The sequence below is a fragment of the Manis javanica genome, chromosome 7 (assembly GCF_040802235.1).
Source record: "Manis javanica isolate MJ-LG chromosome 7, MJ_LKY, whole genome shotgun sequence".
NCBI lineage: Eukaryota > Metazoa > Chordata > Mammalia > Pholidota > Manidae > Manis > Manis javanica.
Genome location: NC_133162.1, coordinates 3,982,661 through 3,997,489, shown reverse-complemented (window position 1 = coordinate 3,997,489; position 14,829 = coordinate 3,982,661). Strand labels below are relative to the sequence as shown.

General features: G+C 50.8%; 1 long non-coding RNA gene across 1 annotated transcript in view; it reads left to right on the top strand.

The window, feature by feature from the left end:
* Window positions 1-14,829, top strand: part of LOC140850327 (uncharacterized) — a 125,515-nt gene that overhangs the window by 100,424 nt on the left and 10,262 nt on the right. Inside the window, exon 2 of the long non-coding RNA XR_012132954.1 lies at window positions 1,407-2,554. This is a non-coding gene — a long non-coding RNA (uncharacterized lncRNA). The remainder of the gene's footprint in view (window positions 1-1,406; window positions 2,555-14,829) is intronic.

Below are 14,829 nucleotides of genomic sequence, written 5' to 3'. Positions count from 1 at the left end.
TGTTTGGTGGGGTGCGTTTCAGTCCATCCTTCCCCCACTAAATCACAAGCTTCTCAGAGTAAGACTTGTGCTATTTCATCCGTGGTAGTGTTCTCGTCGCTTAGAACATGGTCTGGTACACGGTGACCTGTACCTACATGTTAAATGAATGAGTACAAGAAGCATTTGGGAAGGAAGACAATCCTATATCTTACCAAGAGCAATGTCAGGCAGTGATGTCAAAGGCGTGGAAGGGCATCTCATCCTGTGATCGGTACCCCTGGCTTGGGTGGGCCCAGTGTTGGGACTGTCCTGCCCACCTGCCAGCCAGCACCAACCGGCTGCCGTCCAGGGAGGGAGGCCTGGCGCACACCGAGGTATCCACGTACGCCAGCATAGTCGCCTTCAGGTTGTCGCCCTCTACCTCCCCACACACTCGGCTTTAGCCCCTGTGTCAGCTCTCGTGTACTTGATCCTGTTTAATCTTCTCAACAACCCCCGAGGTTGGCATGTTTACCAGCCATGTGTGATGGACAGGGAGGCGGGCACGGTCTGTAGAGAGAATGCTGTGTGGTAGGTAATCCGGGGAGGGGCAGAGCCACCGCTCAAACTCAATCAGTCACCTGTGGCTCCTGGGACCAGTGGCTGTTGTGGAGGATGCCCTGGGCTGGGAGGTGGGCAGCAGGGCTGCATGTGGGCCCTCCAGCAGCTCCTGCTCCACCTGAGCCCCTTTGCTCAGCTGGCCTGCGAAGGGGAGGGAAGGGTAAGGGCCAGCCGCACGCAGCTCAGGGCCGGTGTGCGTCAGCCATGCCTCCACACCCACCCTTATCTTGGCCTGTCCTGGGCTCCACCCAGGGAGGGAAGGAAGCCCTCTTCCTGGCAGCAGCCAGGTCAACATGCCCCTGGGCACCAGACTGGGTGCTTAGTAGCTGCGGTCAGAATCTCCAGAGGTAAAATTAAGAGGAGTTGCAGCAGTGATGGGGCAGCAGGCTATTAGGAGCATTTGGGGTCAGGGAATTCCCCAGAGCCCCTCGGATGCACTGTGAGGGGAGCTGCCAGCACCCTCTGCCGGAAGGGCCCCAGCCTGTCTCCTGAAGCCCATCCCCAGGGCCCTGCTGGACCCCCAGGACCTGCCTGTGCCATCAGTCTGGGTCTGGCTGCCCCGCCGAGGTCAGTCCCATCTCAGGACTGTGAGTCTGTCTCTGTCCTGCTGTGCTCAATAGAAAATTTCCTCCTTTGTGTGTGTACTAGGAGTTCTTGCTTCATTATTCAGGAAGTCTTTAAGCTGATGCTCAACCTAGTTAGCCACATTAACATATTTAAATCACAATTAATTGGAAAATTACAGTAAGGTGTGAAGTGGGGACCATTTCTTCCAAATGAACATGATGCTTGCTGATGAAACCGAGTCATTTGTTTCTTTCCAGGACATCTTCAGACCCCCAGCTGGGCACGTGTGGACCTGGCACGTGTAAGCTGCATCTCTGGAAGAGCCACTCTGCACCCCCACAGCCTGCTTTGCCGGAAGGCACAAGCCACAGGCCCAGCAGCAAGGATGGCGTGGGGGGCCCCCGGGGACGCCGGACTCAGCACTGTAGGGAGTGGGCCTGGATCCCGTGGGGGTTCTTGGGGAAGCAGCAGCGGGCGACCTGCTTCATCCCTGGAGAGTGTGGGCCCTGGGCGGCTGAGTTCTCTAGGGTCCTTGTCGCTAAGGTGTAGTGACAAGATACAAAACACTGCTGCCAGCACTCCCCAGGGCAGCTGCTCCGCCTTCCTGTTTGCACTGGGGCTCCAGAGCAGAGCCGATGAACACAGCAGCAATACCTGCAGTAATGCGGACCACTGTCGAGGCCATCTCACCCGCTGTGCTGGACAGGGAGCTCTGGGCCTGCTCTCGACGACTCCTCCTAACGACCTCCGACATAGTCATCAGAACTGGGGCATGGTGAGGTCAGCAAGCCAGTAAGATCAGAGAGTGGGGTTTGAACCCAGGCAGGCTGGCTGCAGAATCTGGGCTATCAAACCCTTTGTTCTACTGCTTCCCACAAAGGCTACTTCCCGAAAGAGGGCTTTCCCGCCCAGGAGAGGGTGGCCAACAGGTGAGGTCCTGAAGGGCAGTGCCTCCCCACCTGGTGTGGTGAGACAGGAGGAGCTAGCAGATGGTAACACGTACAGGGTGCAGTTACAGGGACAGCCACTGGGCCATGGTCCCACTGCCCACGGGACACACAAGAGCGATGGCCCCGTGCAGCCGGGGAGCAAAGCCTCTGTCAGTGTGGCCGGGGCCCAATAAATGTGAAGATGTCTGGAGTCTCTAACTGAGGACAAAAGAGGAAGGAGCCTGCGGTCTGCTGTGGAGCGTGGCGGCTGAAGTCAGGGAGGCGCTGAGTGAGCGGGTGCCTCGGCCTGAAACAGCAGCCACCCTTCTGCTGGGACCTCGCGGATCTGAGCCCAGACTTCCCACCTGTGACAAAGGCACACGTGCACAGCTCAGGGGAGGCACACAGACCTTTCCCATAACTGATGGCGCTGAATTACTGCGGCCCTTGCTCATAACGGTGAAGCGGAAGCTAAGGTAAGCAGTAATCGGAGGAAGGTCCCCAGGGGAATTCCTGAGTATGGGAGCGTGGGGATTCATTTCCCTTCCTGAAAACGGGATTGATAAGTGGCAGGCATTTGTTTTTCTAGATTCTCCGAGTTGCCTTATGAGTCTGTTTCTGTCTGAGGCAGTCGTGCCTCATTGCATAGCCCAAGGTCCGCTGGCATTTCTAGATATTTAACGCCTGCACAATTAACCAATCGTGTTACGTAATGTGTTCTTTAATGCTCCATTTATCTTGTAATTGAACATTTGTGCTTTCTGTTAGAGTGCATTGATTTTCACTTTTAAAAATTCCATTTGGAAGTGCAAACGGCATTTTAGATTTAAAGTGGGTGCACAGGGGCAGGAGGCAGCTCTGGAAGGGTCAGGCCCGCTCGGGGCAACTTCAGCCGCCTTCTGCGGCTCTCCTCCACTGCTTGGTATGACACAGGCATGAAGTCAACTCATGCTCATGCAGCCCCGTGCTCCCCGACTTTTGGAGGTGAGGGAGGTGTGGTGTATGGAGGGTGGACAGAGGGAGAGCACAGCACGACCTTGAGTGGGAACCTGGATGGGGGCCCAAACCAGGCAGCAGGGATCCAGAGACCAACTTGCGCCCACCGCAGGATGCTGCCTAGGACAGCTTCAGGTCCCGGGGCCTCCTCTCCCTGACTGTGTGAGGCCCCTCCTCCCCACACCCGGCAGGGCCGGATTCTGGTTGGAGGGAAGCATGTGCCTCTTGGCAACCCCTAGTCTTGAGCAACCTCTGCTCCCTCTCCAAACTGTCTGCCCTGGGCTTCCTGCGTTTGGGACCACCGACAGACCACAGAGCTCACTCTCTGATACCGAGTAAAAGGCAGAAATCAATAGTGACCTCAGGGCTCCCGGTGCCCACAAGGCCCAGAGCCGCCTTCTCAGTTGACTGTCTTCCAGGCAGAGCCACCTGGGGGGAGAGGTGAAAGATCTGTGAACTAATGAAATCTCCCGCAGTCTGGACCTGGCCTTGTGTCTATCCTTTTGAGTGTCTGTAAATGTCACTCTGCATTCGGCTATGGGCCCATCAGTGCAGGAACAGATGTTTGTGCGCTGCTGTGCACATGCACTTATGTCTCCGGAGAGGGTTGAAGTGTTTGTAAGTGTGTGTGGGGTGTGTACGTGCATGAGCCTAGGGTGTATGGTAAGATGTGTGTGTGTAGGAGTGCATGTGTGCACAGTGCCGATCTAAGCATTGTTGGACATAGCTGGACTTAATGTGTGTAGGGATTCATGTAGAGTGTGTGTGCAGTGGTGTGTATCTACACATGGGCACCCACAGGCTTAGGGAAATGTGATTTACTGTGAGAGCAGCAGGCTGGGGGATGGCCTCGTGCTGATCCCATGCCTGCGTTAGCCGTACGTTTGTGGGGGGGCTGCCTGCCCACTTGACCCGCGGCTGCAGACCCTACCTGCAGCCCTTGCTATAGTCCTCTTGCCCGTCGCTGGTTTTCATGGGATGGGTACTTGATCCAAGGATGCCCAGTCTAACTGCTGACCAGTGACCTCTGGTGCAATGGGATGAGTCGAGATATTGGGATTGTGCTTTAGAAATCATAACACAGTCTCCACTTACTGCACTGCAAGTGCTGGCCTATGTGTCGGTGTCTGCATGGGGTCAGTGTTGGAGACCAACACAAGCAGCTGAAGTCCTGCCATGGGATCTCATCACTAGAAACCCAGGCGCAGCCCCTGTTAGTGTCTTGCTTGTTCTTGCATTTCCGTGACCCCCCTGCCCCTGCATTTTCCAGTACACCCAGTAGGCATGAGCAAGCCCGAGTGAGCTGGAACTGTCTCCTGGTGCCAGAACACGGCCTGGTCCCCCTGGGCCTGCCCAGCCTGTTGGATGGGAGGAGCTGCAGGCCTCCCAGTGAGTGCCCAGCGCTCAGTGTTTCACCCTTCTGACTTCTCCCATCTAGTCTGCAGAGTATTTTGAACTTCAGGGAGTCTCTGCTAAGTGCACACATCATGGTGGGTGGGGCTGAGGGTGGAGGAACTATCTGGTCCATGGAGGCTCCCCACAATATAGCCCTCAGACAGCCTGGGACTTATGTCCAGGTGTGCTCTAGCCATCACGGCTTCCTGTAGTCTCTTTTGCTTACTCATTTCTCCAAAAATCCAGCGTAGCACATGGCCTCCCTGCAAATACCTAAGACAAAGGTACGCACCTGCACATGCACACAAGCATGTGCACACAGTAAGTGCAATACCCAGACCCAAGACTGACAGCTGGCAAGACCATCATCTTGGGAGAAATTCCATTACACATAAATGTGCAGGTGGATTGAGACATGCAATTGGTGGCCTACCCATGCCTGGGCACTTTTCAGATAGAGCAGGCCCACCTGCCTAAAGGCCCACAGGAGGGTGCCATGTGCCCGATCCAGGGACAGTAGCAGCTATGCAGCTTTTGGGCAAGGGCTAATTGTACACTCAGTAGGGAACTTTACTGACCTTACCATCCAAAATCCAGAATTACTCCATGGGTTGTATTAATTTCCTAGGGCCGCCTCAACAAATCACCACAAACTGCTAATACAAACTTGCTTAAAGGGACAGGATTTATACTCTCATAGTCTGGAGACCAGAAGTCTGGAAAACAAATCCCTCTGCAGGCTCTAGGGGAGAATATTCCTCACCTTGTCCTGGCTTCTGGTGACGGCCAGCATCGTTTGGTGTCCCTTGGCTTGTAGCTGCACCATCCCCATCTCCCCTCCGTCTTCATGTGGAATTGTCTCTCTGTGTGTCTCCGCATGCAGATCACCCTCTCCTGAATGAAATGACACCATTCATACTGGGTTTAGGGCCCACCCTACTCTAGGGCCTCACCTTAACTGGATTACATCTGCAGAGACCCTATTTCCAAATAAGGTCACATCACCCATTCCTGGTGGATGCATTTTTAGGGGACACTACTCAACCCCATATATGGTTCAAAAAATAAGGTTTAAAGACAGGAGTCTCTGGGAAGCTGTGTGAAGGCCGAGCAGGATTCCAAGGGAACTTAAGAGCCTCCTCAGGACAGACACACTGGTATAAAAAGCACGGGCTGGGAAGTGTGCCATGTAGGAGCCTTCAGAATGTGGGCCAGCAGGGTGGCTCTCACGGCAGCTGTGCCCAGGCCACATCCTTCTTTGTCCTCAGGCTGGGAGTGGCACCTGGGGGCAGAGGGTGCTCCAGGCTCTCGGTCCTCTGGCTCCCCCTGGTCATTGCTTTCCCAGGCTCCCTTGCCCCGTTGCTGAAATGCTGCAGCCTGTGAGACTGGCCTCTGGAAGAAGCCCCAGTCTTCCCATTCTGTATGAGCAGCGAGTGATAAGGTTCAGACCCCAAAATAACAGCTCTCCTCTGGGGTGACTCTCCCAGGACAGCCAGCTGAGGAGGTCCTGAACGTGGCTGAAGCTGGCAAGGCAGAAAACAACAGGAAGCAGGTGCTACGGCAGAAAGTTCCAGGTCAGAACAATGCGTGCTGACATCACATCCAAGAGCTAATCACAGGAAGGGCTCCCTCACCCATTCCGAGCTTATCCCTTTCTGTCCTGCAGCACTTCTCCGGGGTACTGTTTGAGCCCATTGTTTAGCCATATGTTTTCGTGCAGTGTTGTAGGGTGGCTGGGCCGCCTAGTTGCCTAGCACGAGCTGAAGAAATGCCAGGTATTTTAAACTCTGCTTTTTTGCTTGGTATGGCGCTAAATTTTCTTGTTTCTCTCAATTACATCTGACAGGGACAGTAATTCATCCCAGATGTCCAAACCAAAACAGGTGACCATAATTTCAGGGAAATCCAATTTTGTGTTATATATTTTTCCTAAACTTATTCAAACCTTACAGTCTTTGGAAATGACATTTAATAATGGATAAGCATGATATGTCTACATAAAATTAAAAGAGTAAATTCTGCACAAGGAATGTCCACAAAATCATGCTTATTTCTAGAACCAGATTTATCAGGCATGTGCAGGGCGAGCCAGAATAAGAAGCGTATTTCCCAGCATGACCCAGCACTCACGCATACACAGCTGGAACAAAGATTTGAGAAGACAATGTTTACAGGAAATGCATTTTGATTCTTTTCTATTCTACCTTGTCGTTTTAAAATGCTGATCATGTTGCTTTCAATTGATTTCATAGCTCATGAATAGTTCGTATACTTGGAAAACATTCGTTTTAGATCCATCAAAACACTCATTAGTTTGTCAAGTTTCTCCTTCTTTCCAATATTTTTTAAGGCTTAGAAATGAGGCTACTGGGCTATAGAAAGAAGGAAGTTTCCATACTTTAACATGTAATTGAACCTTGAAGTATTATTGTCCTCCAATGGTTGCATCTAGGGCAAATCGTAATTAAAGGGCAAGCTTTGACGAAGGCTGGGAACCCTGGGGCAGCCAGGGGCCCGATGCCTTGCTGAGCCCTCCAGCACCCAGCTGCAGCTTTGTTTGAAGTCTCTGGGAAGGGCAAAGTTCTCACCCGCACCAGGGCCGATATGGGGGTCTGTGTGTGTAACATGATACCACATTTTGGTAAATACAGTCAATAAACGATGATGGATAAGGTGTACACATGAAGTGTGGGGTATGATGCAGCCCTGTCCCCACCATCCATCCATCCATCCATAGCAACAGCATGGTATTTTTATTAAGAGAAATTTCAAATATACTCACAAATGGAGAAAACTCTATGATGAACTCCCCCATACCCATCAGCAAGATTCAGTAGTTATCAGGATTTTGCCTTATTTGAGGTTTTCTCCGAAGTATTTAAAAGCAAATTCCAGCTTTTATCTTCTTTTTGCTTTTGCATATCTCGTTGTGAAACTCTAAAAAATACACACCTTTTCTCACAGAAGCACAATGCCATGGTCACACAACGGGGACATTTATGATGGGGATCATCGAATAGCCTGCTCCTCACCAGGCACTCTCGGTGGTGGTGTCAGGCCTGGTGAAAGGGGGCTTGTTACAAATCCAGATTCGAACAAGGTCTACACTTGACATGTGGTTGTTCAGTCTTTTTAGGTCTCTCCATATGTAAACTGTCATTCCTTTTGCTTTATTTCATGATTTTGATTTGTTGAAGAAGTAAGCTCAGCTGTTCTTTAGGATGATTTTGTCATTTCCTCATTGTGTCATTTACCACCTTAGGCTGTCCCTTATTTCCTGTCAACTGGAAGTAATTCTCAAGATCTAATTACACCGAGGTTCAATGGTTTGGACAAAGATCCTCAAACATTGCCCGTACCGTTATGAGGCCCATATTGTCTGCTTGCCAACTTTTAATGATGCTAAATTTGATCCAGGGATCCTAGGGCAGCACTGTTACCCCCATTACATAGCTGCCTGTCTACCTCTCACCCACAGGTTTCATGAACGGATGATCATGTCCTGAAGCAGCTCTTTCCTCGGGGTTTACAAACTGATGATTAGTCATTCCATCCATGTCTATCCCATTTCATCGGCTGGAATTCTTCTATAAAGACTTTATCTCATCAACTAGGTTTACTTGGCTTCTCAAAACTATAGTTCATATAAAAGCAATTACACACTATATAATTTCATTTGTTTGGAAATTTTCTGCTCCATGAACAGATATGAGTATTGATATATTTATTACGTCACTACTCACAAAATAACCCTGGGATGATTCATCCCAAGAAGCCAGCCATCTATGTGTCTCGCTGCTTCCTGAGGGCTGAACAGGAGAGCCAATGCTTATTCGGCTGACCTAAGGCAAACAGAGGTGCCTCCCCACCAAGAGGCTGGAATGCCAGAGGCCCTGCGAAATTGTGTGGCCTGTGGAGATCCAGGAAACTGTGGCGTGTCTAAACGTGGTCTTGATCACTGTCCACAGTCACTCCCTCTTCTACAGGATTTTTTTTGCATTGGAGGACCTGGCATCCTTTGCAGGGAGAATCTAGCATGTTAGATTTGGGGAACGGTGAGATAGAGGAGGGCACTGTGGTAGGACACCGATGGGGACGGGAGCCACCGCAGAGCGGAGATCCTCCCCACAAGCTCTCCCATGATCCTGGGAAGGAGACTTTAATCCAGCTAATGGGCCAGTCTTTCCTGTTTCCACTTCTCACTCTCTAACTGTATGAAGAATTCACTTATCCTAGTCAATCCACTCACGCACAGAGCCGTGGTTTAGCGGATATGTCTGTCTTCCCATGATTTCCTTGTAAAATACGGCATCTAAAAATGGACCGTTTAGCTGAGGAAAGCTAGATGCTGGAAGCAAAAGAGGAAATTATCTTTACTATCAACTGGCCCCCAACTCTTGGCATTCATATTTACATGGAATTAGGCCAAGATAAGAAAGGAACAGTCAAGTAGTTTGTGGTATAAATCCCCCCAACATGTCCTTCCCCTCCAGAAAGGTGGAAATACACTCATCCACATGGACATCAGAGACTGAACCCAATCAGATATTTTTTTCTAGCCCAGAGATAAAAGCAAGTGATCTGGCTTACCCCGTGAGTGCCCGACTGGGTAAGCTGGAATAAAGGTACTACAGGTTCGATGCCACTCTCGTCACCACGGGCTGTTCTGTAAGACATGGTCTGAGCAGGCAATCAATAACGCACGTGTTTACCAGTCAATCGTCTGATGGATCCATCTGGCTGTTTACAACATCACAGGTAGCTTGACAGAATGCACCTTTCTTTTCCTAGACTATTCTCCGTATGTACATATAGCCTAAGGATGATCTGTGAGTATATCTCCAAATATTTTTCTTCTGGAATTGACAAGCTCCAGGCGTTCGATCCAGTGCACAGGCCACGGCAGATATCCTGGTACACATAATGGTTGTGGGGAAGCCTGTTGTGCCTGGTTATTACAGATCACACGTAACAGTGTGTAACATCCCCCGCTGTTCAGAGATTCTTGTACTAAGCAGGTTAATTAAACCTTAATTTGAATCTCCCAGCTTATATGGGTCTGGCCTTAAAATCATCCCACCTAATTCTCTGTCTATGTATGCATTAGTAGGGGAGGGAGACGTAAGGTAAGGCATTTTATATGCCTGAGTCATTAAAATGGCTTAATCTAATTAGTAGGTTGTGAAACATTTGAAGGGATTTGATCGACATGCCATCTTAGGGAAGCCAATATATTTTAAAATATTATTTTTCTTTGTAAAACACCAGCTGTAATGTTTTTGGTATGATAGCAATTCATGGTAAAATTAAATTAGCCAGCTTACCTAGGAATCCCACGCAGATACATTCGTCTCAGCACTGCGAGCTCTGGCAGGGGCTGCAGGACTCCCAACTTCTGGACACAATGGCCAACTTCAGTCTGGCTTTGGGGCATTAAGCTAACTTCATGATTCAAAACATCTGGATATTTGTAAACTTCCAAATGCTTGGCAAAATATTACTGCAGCTTCCATCCCTCAGCCACATCACTGCCTGTGTCCCCCTCCCCCGCCACCACCACGTACACACTCCATCCTCAGCTGCCATGGTGCCAGGCCCAGAGTTAACGTTTGCCCTCCTTTTTACCTTTACAATTGCAAATATAAATCAATCTGTTGTCACTGATGAGCCCTCTGGGAAATTCTCTGTCTCAACTCAGGACATTAAAAGATGTTTGTGAGAATTTTCAAACCCAGCCACACATTCATCCTCTGTCAATTGCTAGCCATCAGGCCACCGGAACCACTTTCACAATACGTAGAAGCAAGCATGGTTTCTCCCATTCCAGACCCCTATTTCATAATAGATAAAGTCCACCCTGTATGATAGGAGCACTAAAGTCTCAGTGTAGCTTGTACACCTTGGCGCATTGTAGAAAAGCATAAAGAAACAAAGCTATTCATATACTCCTGTCCCCGACTGGCAACAGCATCTCGAGGAAGAAATAAAATAAAGATAAGAACATCCTATAAGTCTTGTAACACAGAAGTGTTTGGTGGTTGAACTTGAGAAAAGGGTGCACTTTACTAGTGGGGTGCCATTCTCAACTCACAACGGGAAGCTGTGTGAGAAAATGGTCTAAAAACAGACAATCAATAATTTGTATCGCAAACCCAGTGTGCTGTTAAATGGTCCAGTCTTCAGATGTCTTTGAAGAGAAGGGGAGTAGCAGGACAACTAGGCGGAAGTAGCCAGTGGGGACACTTCTCTACATGAACGAGGGTCTCTGAAGGAAGTTATAGAACCTTGGCTGCCTGGCTGACAGCCCAGTGGGATAAATGCCCGAGAATCTCTCACCTGAAGGAGGTGTGCCAGCTTCGGCCAGCGGTTCTCCTACTCCAAGAAGGTGTTCTGAGTAGAGCCAATCGTAGGACCACAGTATAGACTCTCAGAGGCTAAATGTGGCTGGGGAGAAGGAGGCATATGACAAAATCCTCTTATGCCCCAGGGGGTCCCAGACCCTCAGCTGGGCAGGTCCGGTGGGTCTGTGTCACTTCGAAACGATGGCCGTGGAGCTCGGTGGGCTCTGCCACCTTTGTGGAGTGACCTTCACACACTCCCAGTGCCATGGAGAGCATCACGCCTATTCTGCCCATGAGAAAATGGGGTCTTGGAAAGCAGAGTGCCCAGTTGCCTCTTGCCCGGTTGCAGAGCTCCTGGGCTGGTGATCGTGGCTAGACGCAGGTGCTCTGAAGTCAGGCTACCCGGGTCGGAGTCTGGGTTGCCGTGTACTGGCTGTGTACCCTGGACAAGTCACCTGACCCTCTCGTCTCTGTGTCCTCATGCGTAAGCCAGGGATTATCATAGTTCCTACGTCCGAGGAGTAAAATGCATAGTATGTGGGAAAGGCTGGGTGAGTGCCCACTCAGGAAGGACAATGTAAATGGCAGCTGTTATGTTTTTTACAAAGTTAGCTGCATCCATACCAAGCTGACCTCTGATCAGTGTCCTGATGATGGTGTGGCCAGCAGGGTGGAGATTGGCCTTCTGCCCCTCCATGGGGCCATGTTGCCCGAGGTCCCAGCCCCACCTTTGCTGAGGTTTTCTGTGACGATGGTGGGCTGCGTGGCAAGCTAGAGGCAGCCAAGCATTGGTTACGGGAGTGGCTGGCGTGTTTTCAGGTTGCAGGGCTCACAGGAACCTGGGTCTCTGCTTGCCTTGCTGGGCTGCAAAACTGGTCTCCTCCTCCTGCTGTGTGGCCTGTCCTTTGTCACGTGCCCGCTGCCGCTGGCGGGTGCCCTCAGAGCGCTGCTGCCTGGCCCGGCCTCTTCCATCCTCTGTGTGTCTATTTTTCACAAGTCTCGGGCAGAGCTGAGATTTCCAGGCAGGTGGCCTCTGTATTGAAAATACCGGTCCTCTCATGGGTCAGCACCGGCGGAGCACGACAGAAGGTTCAGGCCAAGCAGCAGTGTGTCCACTGCCTCCCTGGGCAGGTGGGCGTGTGGCTATTTTATGAAGCAAAAACTGAGTTTTACTTGGCTTCTCTGGATATCTGGGAGAGGGAAGGAGGAATCCCTTGGTTTCCTTTTATTTTGGGGGCCAGTCCAAGAACACATCCTTCGATCTTCTCTAAACAACCTGCAAAACTACCACTTCCTCCACCTCCAGGGCCTCCAGTGCCGCCGTGGGGGGCGGTTACAGGTGCTTTCTCCAGAAAGCAAAGACTTGGAATTTCTCTCTTCCCTTTGGGGAGACTTCCCTTCTTGATGCACTTCTGGCTGGCAAGGCCTGCGCCCTCCCTCGGAAGCCCCGCTGCCCCAGGCAGGTGGCATTTCGGAAGGCCGATGCCATGGGCCATGGACGACGGACGTGTTTGACTCAGAGGCAGCTCTGACCACGGGCACATTTGACTGACTCTCACATATTTGCTTTTATGTAACTGGAGAGTTTCGGTGGTCAAGTGAAATGCAGCCGTGGTCCGGCCCCCTCGTCCCGGCTGGTGTGCGATGGGTATGTAGGAGTCAATCCAGGATTCCCTCCCCCGCAGAGTTCTGGGCAGCGTGGCCACGGAGAGGCTCTGGGTGGTTGGAGCTGCCAGTGATGGGGGAGCCAGGGGACACTTTTCAGGGTGGCCCAGGCCTCCTCTACCTCCTGCAAGACCCTGTGCTCTGCTTCCCCGCCTGGGCCTGGGGCAGGTGGGACTGTGTGCGTCCGCCTGCTTCTCCTGCAGGTCACTCCCAGGGGCAAAGCTGGAGTGAACCCCAGGCTCCCATGGACTCCAGGTTGGCTGCACAGCCCTGCCGCCTGGCCTTCCCCAGGCAGGCCATCCACCCTCCCGACTGCCGGCCCTGCGGGCTTCCAGCTCCAGCACCAGACGCAGAAATGTCAGCTGCCCTTCAACTGAGTATCTAGGCCCACGACTGCCTAAGGACGAATGCCTCTAGTAAATCCTTTGTTATTTATACGCCCGTATCAGACCTTGGCTCATACAGGCAAGAGCACGTCAGCAGGCCTCCCCTGTGGACAGCAAAGCTCCCGTCCAGGCCCGGAGTGGAACAGGACAGCTCTCCCCCCTCCTGCTCGAGCCTGGCGGTGGCCGGCTGAGCGCTGAGCAGCTTCAGGAGCGCTCATGTGTCTGTTCCAGTGCAGGTCTTTGTCTCCATTTCTGTGGAGTTTTGTGTTGTTTTGCTGTCCCCTGGTCACCCGCCCAGTGACTGTGATTCTGTGTGTCCCTGTAGTTTTCTCATCTATGTGACTTACTGTGTCCCAGAAACTATACTAGTAGCTTCATATCAGGTACCACCTGCCTGCGCTTCCTAAAACTTATGAAGTAGGCCCTGCCCCGTCCCCTTTTTTAGAGATGGGGACCGGTGGGTACATGGGGGAGAGCTAGTCTGCTTGAGGCCCCCGGCTCAGCGAGAGGGAGACCCACACCCACTGCCTCCCTCGTGTGCAAACCCGACCACCTGCTTGCCTTTTTCTTCTTCTTTTATTCCAGGCCTTTATGGTTTTTTTTTTTTTTTTTTTTTTGGTTAAGATGCCAATGACCTAACTGAGAGTACAGAAAGAGGATGAAAATGAATGTTTTATTTTATTAAAAATATCAGAGACAGGGAATTGCTGGTGCTCGAAACATTCATTTCAGGTGTGGACTTGTAGTGGGAGACTCGCTGGCTGAGCGTCTCATAGTCTGAACTTTCCAGGGGATGCAAAGTGCAGTTATTTGCAAATATTAGTCAAGTGGCAGATTGTCATGTTTTGCGAGTCACTATCCCAGTTAATTGAGACATCTAAAGACTACACAGGGAGAAGCTAAGGGTGTCACCCAAGAAATCCGACTCCCCAGGCTGGCATATCCCATGCAGGCTGGGCTTGATTTGGGAGGGAGAAGCCAAATGTGCCCCATGTTCCCAGTGCCGGCTGATTAACAGAGCGGCGTCGGAGTGGGTCTCCGAGGACAGGCCTGCAGGGCTCACCCTCCCGGCTACAGAGAAATCTGCACCCCTTGCCGATGGCAGAGGTGGAGCTTGGGGGGAGTGGCAGATGACATGTGGCTCTCCCCCCATAGGAAGCGACAGCCTGCCAGTTCTTGGGTGAAGAACTCAGGAGGCGCATGCCAGAAAACCGAAATAGGCTTTAAAGGAAATGTTTTCAAACTAGATAATTAATTCCATCTAAATGAAATGTTTGTGTCTTCTGATTAAAACCTGATGGACGTATGACCACAATGAGTGCATGCTTGCCACTTCTAAACTATAATTAATGGCCCCAAAGCATCTATGCTTAGAGAATTTACCTACAGCCTTAATGTGTAAAACACACTCGATTTTTCTTTATCAAAACCCAGGTAATTTAAGTAAGTTCCGAGTCTGCTCCCCAGTTGCAGTCACTCCTTTTATGCCGAAATCTAAACTGTCCCTAAGATCAGGCTTTTGGGAAGGTGCCAAGTACCTCCAAAGTTGTTTTCAAGTCTATCACCAAAATCGTGGGAATATGGGAAGGACAAGAGTATATTTAAAATGGAGTTATGTATTTGTTCTCAGAGACCAAACTGTGAAGAATTGAAAAGCTCAAACAGGGATAATTCAGTTTGGGGAGTAGGGGGGATCCTCTGAGGCCTGGGTTGGTGGGGGATGGCCAGGCTCCCTCTGCCTGGCTTTATTAACTCATCCATAATTAGCCCATAGCTTCGATACAATTTAGCTTGTGCCATATGGGCTAATACAGTGCTGAACGGTACCCCCCGTGCAGGTGACAGTCTGTCACATTGAAGGCGGATTAGCATAAAACAAACAGCAACACGCCCTTAACGACAATGGTGCCATTTGCAACGCCAGAGTTATGGTTGTGTAAGCGCTTCCATTAGAAACTCTTATTTCCA